General features: G+C 38.1%; 1 non-coding gene across 1 annotated transcript; it reads left to right on the plus strand.

The window, feature by feature from the left end:
- Positions 1 to 4,001: 4,001 nt before the first annotated feature.
- On the plus strand, positions 4,002 to 4,108 carry LOC141687574 (small nucleolar RNA R71). The gene has a single exon (XR_012561068.1). It is a non-coding gene; the product is annotated as a small nucleolar RNA R71 (small nucleolar RNA).
- The last annotated feature ends 17,279 nt before the right edge of the window (positions 4,109 to 21,387 follow it).

Genomic DNA, 21,387 nt, shown 5'->3' on the forward strand with positions numbered 1-21,387 from the left:
AACCAAGTAGTAGCTAGTAATTAGATGTGAATTTTCCCTGAGCTGTTTAGAAATATCAAGAGAGAAAATCATCTAGTTTGTACTAGGAAGCAGCTGTGATTTAGTTTTGAATCACAGATTTTCTGAAATAACACATCTCTGGTGGAACAATAAATCCACCAGAAAAGTTTTTAAGTTCTTTGTGTTCATTACATTTGTGTTTGAATATATATCTGTCTGCATCAGCTCCAAGCAATTCACACACATTTGATCACTCAAACACTTAGTCTTACAAACTGCTCAAAACTTGAAAAAGTTTTGAGATTTACATTCAACCCCCCTTCTGTAAATCTCATTGTTAGTCCACTGGGAATAACAGATACCACTTCATTTCATGTAAAAACTTCTTTCTTTGAGCATAAGAAAATTCTGAGGGAATAATATTACTCACAAGATAGTTCACAATATTTGCAAACCATGGTTCTTCTTCTTGCACCCCAAAAATTTGCTCATCAGGAAAAGTTTCATTGATTAACGTGTTATATTGTGAAGCTTTACCTTGATCTTCCAAACGTGATAGATGATCCGCTACCCGGTTTTATGTATATTTCCTGTCTTTGATTTCCAACTTGAATTCTTGAAGCAAGAGAATCCATCGAATCAATCGAGGTTTTGAATCTTTATTCGAGACCAGATATCTAATAGCAACATGATCAGCGTAAACCGTCACTTTTGTCCCAAGCAAGTAAGATCTCAATTCCTCGAACCCGTAGACAATTGCCAAAAGTTCCTTCTCCGTAGTAGTGTAATTCAGCTGAGCACAATTAAGGGTTTTACTAGCATAGTAAACCACATGGAAAATGTTCTTCTTTCTCTGACCAAGAACAGCTCCAACTGCAAAGTCGCTAGCATCACACATAATCTCGAAGGGCTCATCCCAATCAGGTGCAGTAATAACAGGTGCTGTGGTCAAACTCTTTTTCAAACTCTCGAAAACAGCTAAACATTCTTCATCAAATTTGAAGGGAACATTCTTCTCCAACAGATTGCACAAGGGTTTAGAGATTTTGGAGAAGTCTTTAATCGCCGATAAAAACCCGTATTACCAAGAAAACTGCGGATTCCTTTAACTGAGATTGGTGGAGGAAGATTTTCAATAACCCCCACTTTCGCCTTATCCACTTCCAGCCCTTTGCTAGATACCTTATGCCCAAGAATGATACCCTGTTGCACCATGAAGTCACATTTTTCCCAATTAAGCACCAGATTGGTCTCAACACACCTTTTCAGCACCAATCCAAGATTATGCAAACACTCATCATAAGAAGACCCGAAAACAGAAAAGTCATCTATAAACATCTCCATATTAATACCAATCATGTCAGAGAATATGACCATCATGCATCTTTGAAAAGTAGCAGGTGCTCCACAGAGCCCGAAAGAAACTCGACAGAAAGCGAAAGTACCAAAAGGACAAGTAAAAACGGTCTTCTCCTGATCTTCTAGGGCAATGCTAATCTGATTATAGCTTGAGTACCCATCCAGAAGGCAAAAATACTCATGACCTGCCAACCTGTCAAGCATTTGATCGATGAACGGAATCGAAAAATGATCCTTCCTGGTGGCTTTATTCAGCTTCCGATAATCCATGCATATCTCCACCCTATGACTATCCGAGTAGGGATGAGCTCATTCTTCTAATTAGCCACAACTGTAATGCCTCTTTTTTTGGGCACACACTGCACCGGGCTCACCCACGAACTGTCTGAAATATGATAGATGATCCCTGTGTCCAGCCATTTAAGAATTTCTTTCTTCACCACCTCTTTCATTATAGGATTGAGTCTTCTCTGATGTTCAACGGTAGGTTTAATTCCTTTCTCAAGCAGAATTTTATGCATACAATAAGAAGGGCTGATTCCCTTGATATCCGCTATAGTCCACCCGATTTCTAATTTAAACTCTCTCAGAATTCGCAGGAGCTTGTCTTCATCACTACCTGAAAGGTCATATGCAATAATAACAGGTAAAGTAGACGCATTACCTAAAAAAGTATACCTCAAGTGATCAGGCAGTGGTTTGAGCTCAAGTGTGGGAGCTTCTTCAATAGATGGTTTAAGACGCTCCTAAGAATTTTTCAACTATGCTAATCCAAGATACTTGAATGGAAAATCTAACTTCCTCTTCCACGGAGATGCATTCAAAAACTGAAGTTGCTCTACCCCTTCTTCGTCTTCACTATCAGATTCCCCAGTTAAGGCTCTTTCTAAGATATCTGACCTTAATAATTGATCAAGATCCGAATTAACTACAGTGTCGATCAACTCTACTTTATAGCCATCCTCTTCATCTGTGGGGAATTTCATTGCGTTGAAGACATTAAAATTGACATCCTGATCCTAAACCCTAATTATAAATTCTCCCTTTTGCACATCGATTAAAGTTCGACCTGTAGCTAAAAATGGTCTTCCCAAGATAAGAGGAATCTTCTTATCCTCCTCAAAGTCTAGGATGATAAAATCAGCAGGGAAGATGAGTTTATCCACCTTAACCAAGACATCCTCCACTATAACTCGCGATTAAGTGATGGACCGATCAACCAGTTGTAAGGACATATTTGTAGGTTTTGGATCAGGCAGACCAAGTTTCCTGAAGACAGACAATGGCATCAGATTGATGCTAGCTCCCAAGTCACACAAACACTTGTCGAAAGATAACTCGCCAATGGTGCATGGTATCGTGAAGCTTCCTGGATCTTTAAGTTTGAGAGGCAGTTTTTGTTGCAGCACCGCACTGCACTCTTCCGTTAGAGAAACGGTGTCCAACTCCTCAAGCTTTAACTTCCGAGATGGAATACCCTTCATGAACTTAGCATAGCTCGACATATGCTCTAGAGCTTCCGTAAAAGGTATGTTAATATGCATTTTTTTGAAAACCTCCAGAAACTTGTCAAATTACTTGTCGAACTTCTGCTTCTGAAGTCTTTTAGGATATGGAGGAGGCAGATAGACCTGTTTATCTCCTGTATTTTGCTCAGGAATAGTGTGTTCAACATAATTTTTCTTCGTTTCCGCTTCGCCATCCTTCTGATCATTTGTATCATCAAAATTTATGATTTTCGGTACAGGGGCAGGCGCAGGTGCGCTTGTATGGAGAGCGGGCGCGCTTGGCTTCTGGCGAAAATTTTCAGATTCTGATTTTTGATGGTTAGCGACCTTTTCATACCTCAAAGTGATTGCTTTCAACTGTTCTTTGACTTCCCTCTAGCCTGGGTTAGCTTCCGTATCATTAGGAAGAGTTTCTTGTGGTCGATTCAGCAGCGCATTAGTAATTTATCCTATTTGATTCTCCAAAGTTTTAATTGAAACCGCTCGGCTTTTACACATTAGCCTCAATTTCTCAAATTCAGATTTTTCATAGCAGATTGAACGACACTTTCATGAGATTGTTGTTGCATTATCGGTGGCTAAAATTGTTGCCTTGGTGCATACTGTTGTTAAAAACCAGGAGGGTTGAATGACTTGGCTCCAAACTGCTGATAAGGCTGTTGTGGATGTTGTATACCACTCTGATTATTGGTCCAGCTGAAATTAGGATGGTTTCGGTTATTAGGATGATAAATGATAGGAACGGGTTGATATGGTCTCTGAAAATTGCTCACAAACTGTGCCGACTCACTAGATATAGCACATTGATCCGTCGCATGTGTACCTGCACAAAGCTCACAAACATTTGTTATCTAATGAACTTCATAATTGTTCAGAGAATCGACTTTCATAGTCAATGCCTTTAGCTGAGCTGTTATAGCCGTAGTTGTATCCACCTCCAGAATTCCTGCTACCTTGCCTTGTGGTGATCCCTGAGTTGGGTTTTGATATTTATTAGCAGCCATCATTTCAATTAGCTCATAAGCTTCCTCATAGCTCTTAGCCCATAAGGCTCCACCTGATGTTGCATCGAGCATGGGTCTTGAATGTGCTCCCAAACCATTATAGAAGCAATTGATTACCATCTAATCAGGCATTCCATAATGAGGACACTTCCTAAGCATCCCCTTGTAGCGCTCTCAAACTTAACATAAAGATTCTCCCGACTGCTGTGCAAATTGAGTAAGAGCATTCCTGATTACAGTTATTTTTGCCATAGGGAAAAATTTAGTAAGAAATTTCTTAGCAAGATCATCCCAAATCGCAATAGAACCTGCTGGTAGAGAGTGCAACTACATCTTAGCTTTATCCCTCAGAGAAAAAGGGAAAAGTCTCAGTTTCACAGCATCTTCTGAAACACCGTTGAACTTGAAGGTGTCCCAGATCTCGATGAAATCCCTAATGTGCATATTGGGATCTTCCGTTGGAGCACCCCCAAACTGGACTGAATTCTGTACCATTTGAATCGTGTTGGGCTTGATTTCAAAGGTATTAGCTGCAATGGCTGGTCTGACAATTCTAGATTGAATGTCATTGATTTTCGGTTAAGAATATTCCTTCACTGCTTTCGTTTCTGCTACCGGTTCTCCCATTGCAATGATCACTTCTGTTTCAACTTCCACTAGTGTGTCCTTAGAGATTGAGAACATGTTCACATACACGCTCTCTCGAATACCTGAAACACACAAGCAAAGTAAACTTTTTAAAAAGAATAATCAGAGTCAGTGAACTTTAATGACCACTGATGACAAGCACATAAACAAATATAACACCGATTCCCGGGCAGCGGCGCCAAAAACTTATTTGCACAAAATCACGCAAGCGTACGCGGTCACAAGTAGTATAAGATTAATTTCAGTTCGTTCCCACAGAGACTGGTTTAATTCAGAATGTGCACTTATGCAATAATGTACGATTATTATTCACTGCTAAGACAAGTATCAAGTTGTGTTTGATTTAACTAATTAAAAGTAATTATGCTATAATGGATTAACTAAGAGATTGAAATCGAGTTACTTATGTGAAATAAAATATGGGATTCTAACTTCATTAAATACTTCATTCAGAGTTTATGCCTTTAATCATAGTATGTGACGGTGATGATAACTAATCAAATAACACGAAATCAGTGCACGCTATCTTTCGATACACGTGTACCCTACTACTCAGCATCCACAAATTAGATAAAAGCCGGGCATACACTAATTATGTTTAGACCCTATATGTCTATAAGATTTGAAAACATAACGGTTTAAGAGCAAGTTATCCATTGAGATTACATAGGACAACGTAAGATGGTTAAAATTACACTACGAATCCTGCATGACAAAACATCCATAAACCTATGCTAGCATGGCAAGTTCTAAACCTCTATATCCACTTTCGAATTCAATAGAGTTTAACAAACAACTTAGAAGTTAGCTACGCATCCAAGAAGATTAAGCACAACCATATGCGGATATCAATAATTCATCACACACTAAAACTTTAAAGCAATCAACTACTAAAATACGTAAATAAATCCGTTAGAATCTCATGATAACGATTAGTTCATAATTGAACGTCTCATCATCATGGGTTCCAATGAAAACATGATAGTAAAAAGGTTCAGAATACTACAAGAGAATATAAAAGTATTAGGGTTTAGAATAAATCCAAAACGAGCATCCAAAGTATCACCTAATTAGAAGAATACAAAAGAACGATGTAGAACTAAATCTTCTTCTTCTTAGCCGTCTTGTGTACTTTAGGTTTTCCAGAGTTCTCCCTGTGTTCCTTGTTTATTAATTTGTCTCCTTTTCTTTATTTATAGGCTTCTGGTTGACTTGGCCGCTCTGAATATCCAAAACGTACTAAAAGCAGGATTCTGTCTGCCCGACCTAGCGCGGGCGCGCCTAGGTCAAGCGCGGGCGCGCTCTGCTACTGGAAAATAGGGCGCTGGCGCGCCTAACTACTGGAAAAATTCTACAGTTTTTTTTATTTCTCTTTCTGAACTTTTTGCAAGTGCTCGCACTTCATTTCCTAATCTCTAATCACCATAAAAGCATATAGAAGTCCATTCCTGCCTCCAACTAAAGCCCTGCACAGACTCAACACAAAATGCATTAAAAACACCACATACTTGAGGTCAAATCATCAACTTAAGCCGATATGAAGCGTTCTAAATGGATATAAAATCTACTTATCACATACCGGTCAACGTTGGTTTCAGAAGTCGTAGCCCCACCAACAGCCATGTTCACTACAAGCCCACTTGTGGTTCCAAGCACATAATTCGCTTAAGCTACCACCTCGGTTTTCTTCGATTTCTTTGTAGGGCAGTCCTTACTCCAGTGCACAACCTGCCCACAAGACCAACACGGTTTGTTTGCCTTTGGTTTCTTGGCATTATCATTGTCACTCTTAGGTTTATTACCATTAACTTTCTTAGCAACAACCTTCCTTTTTTGTCCTACAGTTGCTACATTTACCTTCGAGGTACCGTGCTCAGTTGGCATCACATATCCCTATTTGGACTTTTGTTGTTCTTGGACCGAGATGTCCAGTATAAGGTTGGTCCAGGTGATCTCTCCTTTCTGTCTTTTCAAGGAGAGAGAGAACTCTTCCCAAGACTTAGAGAGATTTTCAATCACGCTCATAACCTTGAACTTCTCAGGGAGGTCCAATCCAGACTCATTCAAAGCATGCACTATCATCTTGAACTCATGCACTTGCTCAGTCATGGACTTATTGTCCACCAGTTTGAATTCAAGGAACCTAGCCACAGAATTCTTTTCTAGAACTTGTGAGTCAGTATTATGTGTCTGGTTCAGTTCTCCCATAAGAATTTTGCGGAGTAGGCATCAGAAGAATAAACATCAAACAAATTGTTTGTTAGAGCAGCCAAAATGGCCGCCCTAGCCACCCCATCCTTCTCATCCCACTTCGTAAAAGCCTTAACCGTGTCAGCCTTTTTTTTAATCTACAACCGGTTTCTCATACTCCACAATCGGCCACAAAACCTTTATAGTCAACCACAATTTCATCCTATCCTGCTAGCGAGAAAAACTGATGCCACCATTGAATTTCTCCGGTAAACCGGTTAATTCAACGGCTTGTAGAAAACTATAAGTGGTCCTATCAATGACCCCAGCAGTTGCACCAGAACTACCACCACCTACGGGAACCTCAGTTTCGCTAACCATTATGCTAAATAATATATAACTAATTATCTCTTCAAGAATGTTGGAAATATTAACTATTACAGCAACATGGAGGCAGTTATATATAACAATTAACAAGGTAAGGCCAAGATAACGATTAACGAAATAAAATGTGTAGGTAAATAACATGCATATCAGTAATTGTAAGAACACATAAATAACAGAAAGCGTACCAGTAATCATAGCTTTAAAAGTGAAAAGAAACAGAAAGCTAAGATCGTCAACAGGTACAACAAAACAAGAAACCGATCAGTTGAGTCGACAAGCCTTACTCGAAGCCATGACTGCTCTTGAAGAGATAATTTCCCCCACCTGGTGTGTTGGGAGGCTTGCAATGCCTCCTCTAGGATAAAACAACTCAGAGTTTGATGTTCACAGCACATAATAGTGTTTGGGAGGGAAGAGAAAGCAGAGAGGTGAAGAGAATGTAGATGTGGTGTGTAAAACTCAGCAACTTAGTCCTCTATTTATACTAGAGGCTAAGTGTAACTGGCCACCCTGAATTAATTTCAGAATTAAACTATACATTTATTAAATAAATCAAAACTATTCATTGAATCTGACTCAGCCCACATGCAAAGTGACTCGGCCCAATTCAGAAACCCAACCTAGCCCAACAGTAATAACCCAACCTGTAATAACCCCACTTTTTGGAATTTTTTGAAACCCTGATGAATAGTAACTTTTGCTGACTATGCTGATTAAGAAAAATTATCAGACCACGATATATAGGAGTATTTTTATGGAATTTCTAAGATCGTATTAGTATTCCATAAAGTAAATGATTGTATGTAAAGGTCGTCAGAATTCGAATTCGAACACTTTGATTTTTTTCCCGAAAATCCACCAGATACAGACAGAATTGAGTATAAGATAACATGATTAAAAGGATTTTAATTCAAGGATTATAAGAAAGGATCATAAAAGGAATATAAAATATTGAGAAAGGTTAGGGGAACCCAAGTAATAAGATCCCGGATATGATCCCTCAAACGACGAACGAGAACGAAAGTTAAGCGAAGCGTATAACGGATAAGCGGTCATTAGCCAAGTAATTAAAGGTTAACAAAGATGTTAGTGGATGATGATGTCATCACACCACAAGGAGAAGACATGTGTTAAATAGATAACACAAGCATGATGACATAAGCATGACAAGGGGTTTTGTTAGTTGATTATGGGCCATATAAAATTTACCATGGTAAAAAGCTAAAAGATTTGCCAAGCTAAAAAAAAAAGGGAAAGCAACCAAGCAAACATCATCTTCTCCCCCCCCCCCATTCTTTGCTCTCGGCTTTCCAAGAAAAGCAGGGGAGAAAATTTTCAAAACTAAAGCTACACACCTTCAAAAATTAAGAGGTTTGTTTCCATAGCTTCCATAATTCATGACTTAGTTATGTTATGAGTTTGAAGCCAAGATTCCAAGGTTTACTAAGCTAATCAATTCATCAAAGTTCTTAATGAATAGTGTTTACAAGAAACTAACTTTGTGTTTTCTTATGTTTTCTTCAAGATCCAAGCTTAGTAGAGATAGTTAGTGGTTATTTAAGGCTTCATAAGTGATTCTCCACTCTCCAAGGAAGGTATAACTTCTCAAACCCTTAGTCTTAAGTTTTGTTGGTTCGGATTTCATAATGTTTAGATGATGGGTTAGTGTAATGGGTGTGTAATCATGTTTAGAGCTTTGTTTAGTAAGTGGTTTTGTTGATTTTGGAGTTAGGAGTGATACTTGTTAGATTTGAAGTTCTTGGTCACATTTTGACTTGGTTTAGATGAATATGTTGAGATATTGAGTTATGGTTGAATGATCTTGTATTGTGGTTGAATGATGGTGGAATGGTGTTGATTGGTGGTAGTTTGGTATCGAAATGATTTGGTAAATTTTGGGAATCGCTAGTTATAGCCGTCGTAATGCCCAATTTTCCTTAGACTGTTTTATGCATAACTTTTGCACCTGAACACTGTTATTCCTATTGGACTAACAGTGAGATTTACAGAAGGGGGGTTGAATGTAAATCTCAAAACTTTTTCAAGTTTTGAGTAGTTTCTGAGGCTAAGTGTTTTAGTGAACAAATGTGTGTAAATTGCTTGAAGCTAATACAGACAGATATATATTCAAACACAAATGTAAAGAACACAAAGAACTTAAAAACTTTTCTGGTGGATTTGTTGTTCCACCAGAGATGTGTTATTTCAGAAAATCTGTGATTCAAAGAATTAAATCACAGCTGCTTCCTAGTACAAACCAGATGATTTTCTCTCTGGATATTTCTAAACAGCTCAGGAAAATTCTTATCTAATTACTAGCTGCTACTTGGTTTATATATCACCAAGTTTACAAGTGAAGACAAAACTGTAAAATACAATTAAAAAGATTCTTCACATGTTTCTTCTTCATTTCTCTATCAAATGCAATTTAGGCTTGGCTGTAGATCTTTGAATACTTCCTTGTTTGCATCAGAATGGAAATGCTGCATTTTCTTGATTCTTCCTAGAGGCTTCCACATTCCAGTTCGTCTCTGTCAACCCATGTGCCTCTGTCAGCTTGTGAATTGTCACTATCAACTGCTAATGAATTAAGCATCCGTTGAAGCTTTCATCTGTTGATGCCTTATCCGTTGAGGCTTTATCCGTTGAAGCTTTATCCGTTGATGCATTATCAGTTGAAGTCTTTATCCGTTGAAGCACTCATCCGTTGATGGATATTATCCGTTGAAGCATTAGAGACATCCGTTGAAGCTTTGTTTCTTATCCGTTGAAGGTCTTCAATATCAGTTGATACTTCTTCACTTATACAAAATTACAAGGCATGAAATATTTACAATTAGCCCTCCTATTTGCATATCCACTAGTAGTCAACATGACTGATAATTTCCTACAACATCTAAGAATTACAACTTGAATCCAGAGAATGAAATGTGTTACAATACTAAACTTATTGCTAAGTAAAGCTACTCCTTCAACGGATAGCCAAGATGGTCTTATCCGTTGATGCTACAAACACTAGATTTCTACTTAAGTGTTTTGTTTAACTTATCATCAAACTAATACACATATTCCTAACAATCTCCCCCTATTTATGTCTACTAGAACTGTAGGCATAAATTAGGGTTCAGCTTGATGATAACAAAACACTTGACAAATATATAAACTGTAATAAAGCAGAAATTCAAAAGTGCTGCAAAAATGTGTATGCTGAGATGGAATTGAAGAATTACATTGTTTCCAAGGGTGCTCCTTTAGCCTGAGCAGATTAGTTTCTTTTCCTTTGATTCCTTGTTTTCTTTCCTAGCCTCCTGTCATTCTCCTCTATTTGAAGTTGAAGTTGTCTGTAGAATTCAGCTTCATCTTCTTCATTGATGTCCAACTTAGATTGCATATCCTTGAGAGTTTCATTACTGGCAATCTTGAGCTGATCTTCAATTCTGAAAAATCTTCTGACTCCTTTGTTGTCTCTAAACTCCATCAACCAATGAGGTGATTTGTGAACTGTAATTCCTCTTTCTTGAATGAGTAATGTTCTAGGCAAGGCATTGGGCTCCCACCAAGTTTTCCTTATGTTGGCAATCTTGTTGAGAATCTCAGTCTTGGTAGTCCTGGTAAAGCTAAAATCCCTTTGTATGGCTGAGTAGACTCTAACCAAGGTAGAGTAGCCTTCATTCAGAATCCTGTAGAGAGGCCAAGTTCTTTCCCCACTTCCTTTGTATTTGAACACTAGTCTTTCTGGTAGCTGTCTGTAGGCAGCTATTCCCCTTACTTCCTCCAGCTCATCCAGATAGAGTTCAATGTCTGAAAATTCTTTTATGTCACAGATGTGAACATAATCATCCTTAGAGGCTTGAGGCTTAGGCTTAGGCTTCTGTGTGAATTTGATTGAGGCTTTAGAGGGTGTTGATTTGATTCTTCTTTTCTGCTTCTTTGATGGTGGAGAAGAGGTTAGAAAGGTGGGCAATTTGATGGTGTCCTAATCAATTGGTTCCCCCTTAGGAATGATTGTTTCACCATGAATATTTATGAAGGGGTCAGGCACAATGGGTTCAGGAATAAAGGGTAGTGGTTTGGATATTGATTGGGTTTCTTCAGTCTCATCTACCATCTTTCTCTTTGCATTGGCCTTCTTTCCGTTCCCTTTCTGCCATTCTTCTCTTTCCTTACTTCTTTCTTCCATATCAGTATCAACCATGTCCCCCATAGCTTCATCTTCACTTTTGTCTTCAATTTCTTTCTGTTCTTCAGCCTGACTTGACTTTAGCTGTTTTTCAAGCTTTGCTTGAGCTCTTTTGTCAGCTTTTAGCTGTTTGGCTTCTTCCTTCAACCTTCTGGTTTCTTCCCTCTTGGCTATTGAGAATTTGGGATGTCCTTGCATCACACATATGCTCTTTCCCTCTCTGAAGATAATAGTCATGTTCCTCCTTACAGCCACATTCATGGTCTCTTTGAGCTTTGTGATACTTCTACCCAACAGCTTGTCTTCATCAACCTTTGGAAGATGAACATCCACTCCTTTCATCTGAGCAAGGCTTAGAGGATTCTTTGTAGAGTCCTTATTGGATCTGTTGTTGGGCTTGAGAACCATAGGTTTCAGATTCTTGGAAGAAGTCTCTCCAACCTTATTCCTCCCTACTAGCTTGAGCTCCACAATAATTGATTCCACTTTTGTGCTGTGCTTCACAGATTGTGATTGAGAAGTTGTAGAACCAAATATTTGTTGCATCTTTTCATCAATCTTCTTCCTTTGCTCTTTGACTTGCAATTCAGCTGCTGTTATCTGGATTAGATCAATTCCATCAAGCTTTCCTTTGATTTGAATAATTGGAGAAGTGGTGATGGCAGGAACTAGCACTTGAGAAATTTGAACTGTTGTTGTGGCTCTCCTTCCCCTTCCCATTTATTCTCCCTCTTTTTGTTATCATCAAGGGTAGGGGTCAAGCCTTGTGCTTTTGCCAGCTGCATGAGTAGATTTGTTTGAGTTTGTTGATCCTGAAGAATAGTGACCATAGAGTCTTCAATGATCTGAACTCTGGTTTCCAATATGGCCAGCCTCTTGTCAGCATCAGATTCTTTCCTCAGTCTCCCCAACAAATCTTGCATAGTACCATAAGGTATGACTGAATCCAACTTCTCAGCATTGTAGGATTTCAGATCAGCAATGTCCTGTTTGAGCTCATCCACACTTAGATCCTGTTTGAAATGCTGCAACTGCAAGAGATACAGAGATTCCAGATGAGCTTGAAGTATTGCCTGGGTACCAGCATCTGTAGTCTCCTGAAGGGCCTTCTGAATTGTCATGACTTGTCTGACCAAAGTGACACCAAACTCTCCTGGTGTTGATGCTTTTGCCCATGCCCATTCAGGAAGATCTGGAACAGAACTTGGGCCTGCTACTCCCCCTAAGTTCATGCTCTCATCCAAAGAATCAGAGTCATCATCATTAGAATTTACTCCAAATTCTTCAGATGGCTCACCAGCTTGAGAAGGCAGCCTGTTAACAGCAGCTTTGTGTCTGAGAAGAGATTCTGAAGTGTGTATAATGCTTAAAGTCTGTTCTGCCTCCACATTTCCCTGAGCAGCCAATAATTGATAGGCTGAAACAAGATGAATAAATGTGTCAGCATCCAAGGAAATGTTATCAATTACAGCTTTGTAATGTTGCTGAAATTGTCTTTCCTTTTCTGCATCATCCACTGTCATTGACTCACTAGCAATGGCTGGATCCACCCTTATAGCTTCTGTACCTGCCTTTCTCTCATTTTCTCTATGTTCTTGCATCAGGGGCTCCCCCTGGCTCACACACACCCTCACACCCTCACCCTCACCTTCTAAGGTGGCACTCCTCTCACTCACTTTTGCCATGCTGGAAGAAATAGCATGCATATGGTGACTCTCAACCTCTCCTTTTGCCTGGGAGCAACCCAGCCTCTCACTCAAAAGATCACTCCCTTCCCTTAAACCTAAAAGTGATTGTACAGTAACCATATCCTCTACAGTTGGAATTGTTTCTGTTATGTGTGTAGAGACCATCAACGGATAGGGAGTATGCGTTGAAGTGGAAACTGAAGGTATCAACGGATAACTGCTGTTAAGCTTATCCGTTGAAGAACAACCACTTGTCAACGGATGAGAGATATCTGTTGAAGAAGGAAAAGATGTAGATATTGAAAGTGACACAATTGTTGAATCTGTGTGAATGGATTTTAAGTGAGGTGACACAGATTCTTCAACTACATCTGAAAGAATTAGCTGATGATCCAACAAATCATCTAAAAGATGATGATCATCAGGTTTTGAGTGGGGCTCCTCCCTGAGTTTTAATGAGGGAGAATCAGGAATTGATGTGAATATCATATCCACATCCAGAGAGGGTGATGGAGAGTTTGATGATTGGTGTGTTTCTATTATGAGAGAATGGGGTTGTGACTCCACATTTGCTGGAATCACATCAAGCTGAATTTGTGAAGGCACAGATACAGGTGGATGTATATGTGTTGTGTGTGCCCCTTGTGTGGAAACTAGGGTCTTGGCTTTATTCTTCCTTGAAAAGGATTTAATTGGTGAATGTGTGGCTTCAGTGTCCCTCCCTCGTTTGTTCTGTGTCCCTGGTTGGGGACTATTTTCAATAGTTGCACCCTTTTGGGAGAATGCAACTAGGGATGTGTTTGACTCCTTTTGAACCACCACAGTCTTTTGAGAGACTGTAGCTTGGCTGGCTTGGGTACCACTCACCTCTCCCACCTTATCCTGGGGGGTTTCTTGATGTTCACCCCTCCCCTCACCACTCACACCCTGTTCACTCCCTTCAGGGTTTATGGTAGTTATTACAACTGTTGTCTTTTGAGAAACAACAGAGGTAGTTTTCTTTGACTTGAGTTTTGAAACATTAGTTTTGGTGGCTTTGGTAGGAACCTGTTTGGACAAAGACACAGATTCCATTGCCACACTGGAAGACAAAGAAACAATGGGGTTGGAAATAGTAGGAGTTATAGAAGTGTTTACCTCACTTACCTGTGGTGCATTCATGATTGGCAAATATACCAATGGCACCTGGCTGTTGAGGTTCATTCTCAAAAGGTCTGCAAGGACCCTTTTCTCTTGTGCCCAGCATTTGAGTTTATTATTCTCATTTGATATAACCAATCCTTCAGCAACATGGTTAGCCAATAACATAAAAAATCTAGCATAGTAGATGTTATGTGGTCTATTAGCTTTGTTACCTAATCTGGAACCTAATTCTAGCATGACACAGTTGCTAAAATTAAAGTACCTATCAGAAACTAGCATATAAAGCATATTAACAAGAAATGAAGTTATGGCATCAAAATTTCTAATCTTCCCAGAGAAAACCTTAATAAAGGCATCTCCAAGAAAACTCCATTAGTTCCTAAGGCCTTTCCTTCTAATGCTACCTAAACTAGCAGAATCAAAAGCATAGCCTATGGAATCTAACATAGCAGATACATCTTTATCAGTGTGTGGTGTTATGGCATTATTCTCAGGCAACTTAAAGCAAGACTGTATATCATCACAGTTAATGTAATAATCCTTACCTTTGAGAGAGAAGGCAAATAGTCATATCTGTGGAGTCGAACTCTGCAGTTGTCCAAATCTCCTCAATCACCTCACAGTAGATGGTTGGGGCTTCCAGCATTGTATAGCTCAGTTTGCAGTTTTTGATGAAGTCCATCATCTTGTGATAATCAGAATGGGCTTCATTCTTTTCAACCAAGGCTACGAAATTATTCTTTTCATAAACAAATCATGTTTGAGACATAATTTTGACTACTGGTGCCAGTATTGTGAGTAGAGGTTGCAGAGAAAAACTTGAGAATTTTGGGAGAGAAGGAGAATGAAAATTGCAAGAAAGCGTAAAGTGAAAATAAGAGTTCAATGGGCTTTTATACTTTCTTGAATTAAAACGTAAATAAAATGATACTTTTAAGTAAATTACAGCCGTTCAAGAATAAATAAAACTGTAGAAATTCTAAACTGCCTTTAATACAAATACATACAACAGTGTATATCTGTATCAACGGTTAAGTAAATAAATCAACGGTTGTGACTTACTGAAAGTAACTGATGTGACACTTCAACGGATAAGGTAAATAGTTATCCGTTGATGACCAACACTATTTTATCCGTTGAGGGATAAAATTACCAGAAATGTATTTGTCTTTCAACGGATAATGAATATCCGTTGATAGAACAATTTTGGCTTTCAACAGATAGGGAATATCCGTTGATAGGATAGGTCTTTCTTAAAGCCAACTTTGTTCTTGCAGCAAATTCATTTCAGGCTTCAATGCAGATTATATAGAGGACATAAATTTATGAATAATTAAGCATACCTAGCTCACTTACTAATCTTGTGAATGTTGATTCATCAAGTGGCTTGGTAAATATGTCTGCAATCTGCTTTTCACTTGGAACAAAATGAAGTTCCACTGTACCTTTCATCACATGTTCCCTAATGAAGTGGTACTTAATATCAATGTGCTTGGTTCTTGAGTGCTGCACTGGATTTTCAGTAATGGCAATGGCACTTGTGTTGTCACAGAATATTGGAATTTTGTCAACAGTCAAACCATAGTCAAATAGTTGATTCCTCATCCATAGTATCTGTGCACAGCAACTACCAGCATCAATGTACTCAGCTTCAACTGTTGATGTAGAAACATAATTTTGCTTCTTGCTGAACCATGACACAAGCTTGTTCCCTAGAAATTGACAGGTACCAGTTGTGCTTTTCCTGTCTATTTTACAGCCTGCATAATCTGCATCTGAGTAGCCAATTAGATCAAAACCAGACTCTATAGGGTACCAAATTCCTAGATTTGGAGTCCCTTTGAGATATCTGAAGATTCTTTTAATAGCCACTAAGTGAGATTCTTTAGGGTCAGCTTGAAATCTAGCACAGAGACATGTAGAAAACATTATATCAGGTCTACTAGCAGTTAAATATAAAAGTGAGTCAACCATGCCTCTATAACTTGAAATATCCACAGACTTTTCAGCCTTGTTTAATTCAAGCTTGGTGGCAGTGGCCATGGGAGTTTTTGCAGATGAACAATCCATTAAGTCAAACTTCTTTAAAAGATCATAAATGTATTTAGTTTGACTAATGAAAATTCCACCACTAACTTGTTTAACTTGTAAACCAAGAAAATAAGTTAGCTCTTCCATCATGCTCATTTCATATTTACTTTGCATTAACTTAGCAAACTTTTTACAAAGCTTATCATCAGTAGATCTAAATATAATATCATCTACATAAATTTGAACAAGTATTTTAGAGCCATTAACATTTCTAAAGAAGAGAGTTTTGTCAATAGTACCTCTTGTGAAGTGATTATCTAGAAGGAATTTTGACAAAGTTTCATACCAGGCTCTAGGTGCTTGCTTTAGTCCATAGAGTGCTTTCAACAGATAATACACATAGTCTGGAAAGTTTGGATCTTCAAATCCTGGAGGTTGGCTTACATAAACTTCTTCCTCCAATTCCCCATTTAGAAATGCACTCTTGACATCCATTTGATAGACTTTGAAATTGGCATGGGCTGCATAGGCTAGAAAGATTCTGATGGCCTCAAGTCTGGAAACTGGAGCAAATATTTCATCAAAATCTATTCCTTCTTGATGAGAATAGCCTTTAGCAACCAATCTGGCTTTATTCCTTATGACAATGCCATTTTCATCCATCTTGTTTCTGAATACCCATTTTGTGTCAATAGAACTCTTGTTCTTTGGCTTGGGTACCAGCTTCCATACTTTGTTCCTTTCAAATTGGTTTAGCTCCTCTTGCATTGCTAAAATCCAATATGGATCCAATAGAGCTTCTTCCACTCTCTTAGGTTCCTCCTGTGATAGAAAGCTACTATATAAACATTCATCTTGAGTAGCCCTTATAGTTTGCATTTTAGATGTAGCATCACCAATGATCAGTTCAAAAGGGTGATTCTTGGTCCATTTGCTTTGAGGTGGTAGATTAGCTCTAGATGAGGTTGCCTCAGTATTGTCATGATGTGAGATAGAATGTTGATTGGTTGAAACTCCCCCTGAGTTGCTGATCCTTTGAAAGGAATTGGGAGCTCTATCAACTGATGAAGTGAATTGATTATCCGTTGACAGACTGTGATCAACGGATACTTCATTATGAACTTCAACGAATGATGCACTTTGTCTTTCAACGGATGCTGCATTGCTTCTTTCAACGGAAGCTGAATTATGACTTTCAACGGATGCAGCATTCCGTGCATTATCCAAAGGCAGATTCTGAATTCTTCTTGAGATGCCTTCTTCATCATTCTCATCTTCACTATCATCACAATATATCTCAATGTTGTCAAATTTGAGTCCTTCATGATGTCCCTCATCTGTTAATCCATCAATCTTTTTATCATCAAACACAACATGCACAGATTCCATGACAATGTTGGTTCTTAGATTGTAGACCCTATAAGATTTTCCAGCAGAATAGCCAACAAATATTCCTTCATCATCCTTTGCATCAAACTTCCCTTTATGATCAGATTGATTCCTTAAGATGTAACATTTGCAACCAAAGATATGCAGAAAGTTTAAAGTTGGTTTTCTTCTCTTGAATAATTGATAGGGAGTCATGCCTTTTGCCTGATTGATTAGAGAAATATTCTGAGTGTAACATGCACAGTTAACAACCTCAACCCAAAAGTAAGTTGAGAGTTTTGACTCTTCAAGCATTGTCCTTGCAGCTTCAATTAGTGATCTGTTCTTCCTTTCCACCACACCATTTTGTTGTGGAGTCCTTGGAGCTGAGAACTCATGCATGATCCCATTTTCTTCACAGAACAACTTCATGGTTGAATTCTTGAACTCAGTTCCATTGTCACTCCTAATATTCCTTACTTTGAAATCAGGATGATTGTTGACTTGCTTGATATGATTGATAATGATTTCACTAGCTACATCCTTTGATCCAAGAAAATAGACCCATAAAAACTTAAAGAAATCATCAACAATCACTAGGCAATATCTTTTCCTTGAAATTGACAATACATTGACTGGTCCAAAAAGATCCATGTGTAGCAGTTGTAATGGTTCATCAATTGCAGATTCAAGCTTCTTACTGAATGATATTTTCTTTTGCTTTCCTTTCTGACAAGCATCACACAGTCCATCCCTTGTGAATTCCACTAGAGGCATTCCTCTAACTAAGTCCTTTTTGACTAGATCATTCATTGTCTTGAAATTCAAATGGGACAGCTTCTTGTGTCATAGCCAACTTTCAACTGCACTTGCTTTGCTGAAAAGAAAAGTAATGGATTCTGCATCTGTAGAGTTGAAGTCAGCTAAGTACAAATTCCCTTTTCTAACTCCAGTTAGAACCACTTTATTGTCCTTTTTACTTGTGACAATACAGGCTTCAGAATTGAAGGAAACAGTATTCCCTCTGTCACATAGTTGACTGATGCTCAATAAGTTGTGTTTGAGACCATCAACCAATGCAACTTCATCAATGATGACATTTTCTTTTGAAATCAAGCCATATCCCATAGTAAATCCTTTGCTGTCATCTCCAAAGGTTATGCTAGGGCCAGCTCTCTCCTTAAACTCTGTGAGCAGGGTGAAATCTCCTGTCATGTGTCTTGAACAGCCACTGTCCAAGTACCATAGATTCCTTCTTTTTCCCTGCACACAACAAAATCAATGAAGTTGATTTTGGTACCCAAGTTTCCTTGGGTCCAGCCTTGTTAGTCTTTTTCCTAGACTTCATTCCTCCTGCATCTTTTGACTTAGGTAACTTTGGGTCAACCTTGATCTCAGATGTGGTTGGTTGAAGTGTAGGGTTAGTCACAGAATCATTTAGCACATTTGATTGAATTTGATAAGGCATAGATTGTGCAAACATGTTATTCCACATAGGCATATTGTATGGCATTTGAGGCATACTAAATGCAATAAAATAAGGATTATTAATATATGGCATGTTTGCAAAATGAGCATGGGGATTCTGATGAGACATAACAGGCATGGCATGCAGAGGTGACATAGACATGTTAGGCATGGAGGGATTTGAAGACATGGGAGCATTTTTAACAGATTTGCAATTATCAGATAGGTGATTAACACTTTTACAATGCACACAGCTTTTTCTAGGAGCATACTGTTAGGTCACACTTTCACTGTAGAGGGGGTGAATACAGTGTTTATTACAATCAAATCAAACTTCAAGAACTTATGTAACAGAAAACAAACTTTATTGAAACAATAAACTCTGTTACAATCTGGAACTGTTATCTCTCAGTGATGAACAAAATATCACGAGAGCTGCTAGGGTTACAGTAAATAATATTCTCGATAATGATAACACTTATAGTGTAAACCCTATGTCTGTGTTTATATATTACACAGTTACAAAATAATCGCTAATTGATATGGAATATAATTCTGCTTCCTAATATATATCAATCAGATATCTTTTCTTCCAAATATTCCATTCTTTACGGAATTCCTTCTTCATGCATATCTCTTCTTATGTTTATCTTGATCTTCTTAACTTTAATCAGCTACTGTCCTTATCTGATCATCCTTCAGCACTTAAGTTCTGATATCTATCTCCTGATGCTTATCTCCTGATAACATAAGTACTGATATCCCTTAAGTTCTGACGTCCAGTATAAGTACTGATCAGTTAAGTACTGATTTGTTCTGTTCAAATAAGATCTGAAATCTAAACATAAAACATGTTAGCCATGACATTATCAAATATATCTAACAATCTCCCCCAACTTGTAAATTAGCAAAATATACAAGTTTAACAGATATTTGATGATGTCAAAAATATTAAGTATAAATGCATGAGAAATAGATAAGATAACTACAACTTACAGTCCTTAAAGCTTTTACCAATTCAACTTCTGATAACACCTTTAGTCTGTATACACATCAGAATTTAAGTAGTTGTAGATCTTTGACTTGGCTTCATCATTTTCTGATCTCTCTGATGTCAGGAGTTGTTCTGAGATAATTCTTCAACAAACATTTCTCAGCATATCTGAGTTCATCAATCATTCTCCGTTTGACATCTTTAAGCTCTGCAGTATCTTCACCAGTTTGAAATATTGCAGCTCTGAGATCATTAATCTTTGCTCTTCTCAACTCCCGATCTAGTCTTATGACATAAGCTTTGTTAGACTCTAGATTGAATTCAAGCCCCTTAATACCAAGATATGTTCTGATCTGTGCAGTATTAGGCTTCATATCAACAATATCACCATTGTGATTTCTGTACTTTGGAACATATATGCTGTCAGACTTAACAGAATAAAGTCTTTTCTGTCTCTGAATCTGTTCTTTCAAATAATTTGCAGCAGTCCCTGTCAATCTGTCATCCACTTGAAGTAAGAATAATACATGCTCCAATTCTTCAAAATACTTCAATGGAATGGCATTTTGTCTTATATGATAAACCCTACCATCTGTCATGAAATACAACAAGATGTGTTCCTTCAAGTAGGTATGGTAAACCATTTGTACAGATTCCAATTGATTCAATCTTTCAGGAGTTGCTCCAATTCCTGGTTCACACAAAGAAGTTGGATCATTGGTAGTGTTGTGTACTCTTCTTTCATCAGCACTTCCCAATCCAGTTTTATCTCTTGCTTCCTTTCCAGTAACTACTCTAGCTTCAAAATGACTTGCAGTAGTCTTCAAAGGTTGAGTTTGTTTTGCTTTAGTGAATCCTGGTAGGAGTGTATTTGATCTTCCTTCTGATATCAAGTTAACTTGAGCTGTGTCAGAGGTTACTTGCTTCTTTTGAATATCAGAACTTTTAATTTCTTGACTCTGAACAACTTGAGCTGTGTCAGAGGTTGTTTTAAGAACTTTTCTTGAAGTCAGAGCAAGATTATCTTTGTCATCAGTAATTTCTTCATCTTCAGGAGGTACATAGACTTTAACAGGTTCACCAACCTTTTCTTTACCCTTGGATCTTGGATCTATCTTTGGTTGTGATTTAGCAAATGTTGCTTCAGTTTGTGCCTTTTCTTTAATCACAATACCTTTCAGTTTTGGAAGTGACTTTTTACCAGAAGCTTCGGATTTAGATGTGAATTTCTCTGATTTAAGTCTAGCTTCTTCTTCCTTTAAACTTTCCAAGTCCATTCCTGGATTTTCTTGAAGAAATAACTGTCTTGACATTTCTTCATCAAGATCTAGAAGTTCATCAGAATTTATTCTTTTACCAGTATCAGAACTTAATCTCTTCCAGTATCAGAACTTATCCTGTGACTTGCAATTTCAGCATT

Source organism: Apium graveolens, chromosome 9 (genome assembly GCF_009905375.1).
Source record: "Apium graveolens cultivar Ventura chromosome 9, ASM990537v1, whole genome shotgun sequence".
NCBI lineage: Eukaryota > Viridiplantae > Streptophyta > Magnoliopsida > Apiales > Apiaceae > Apium > Apium graveolens.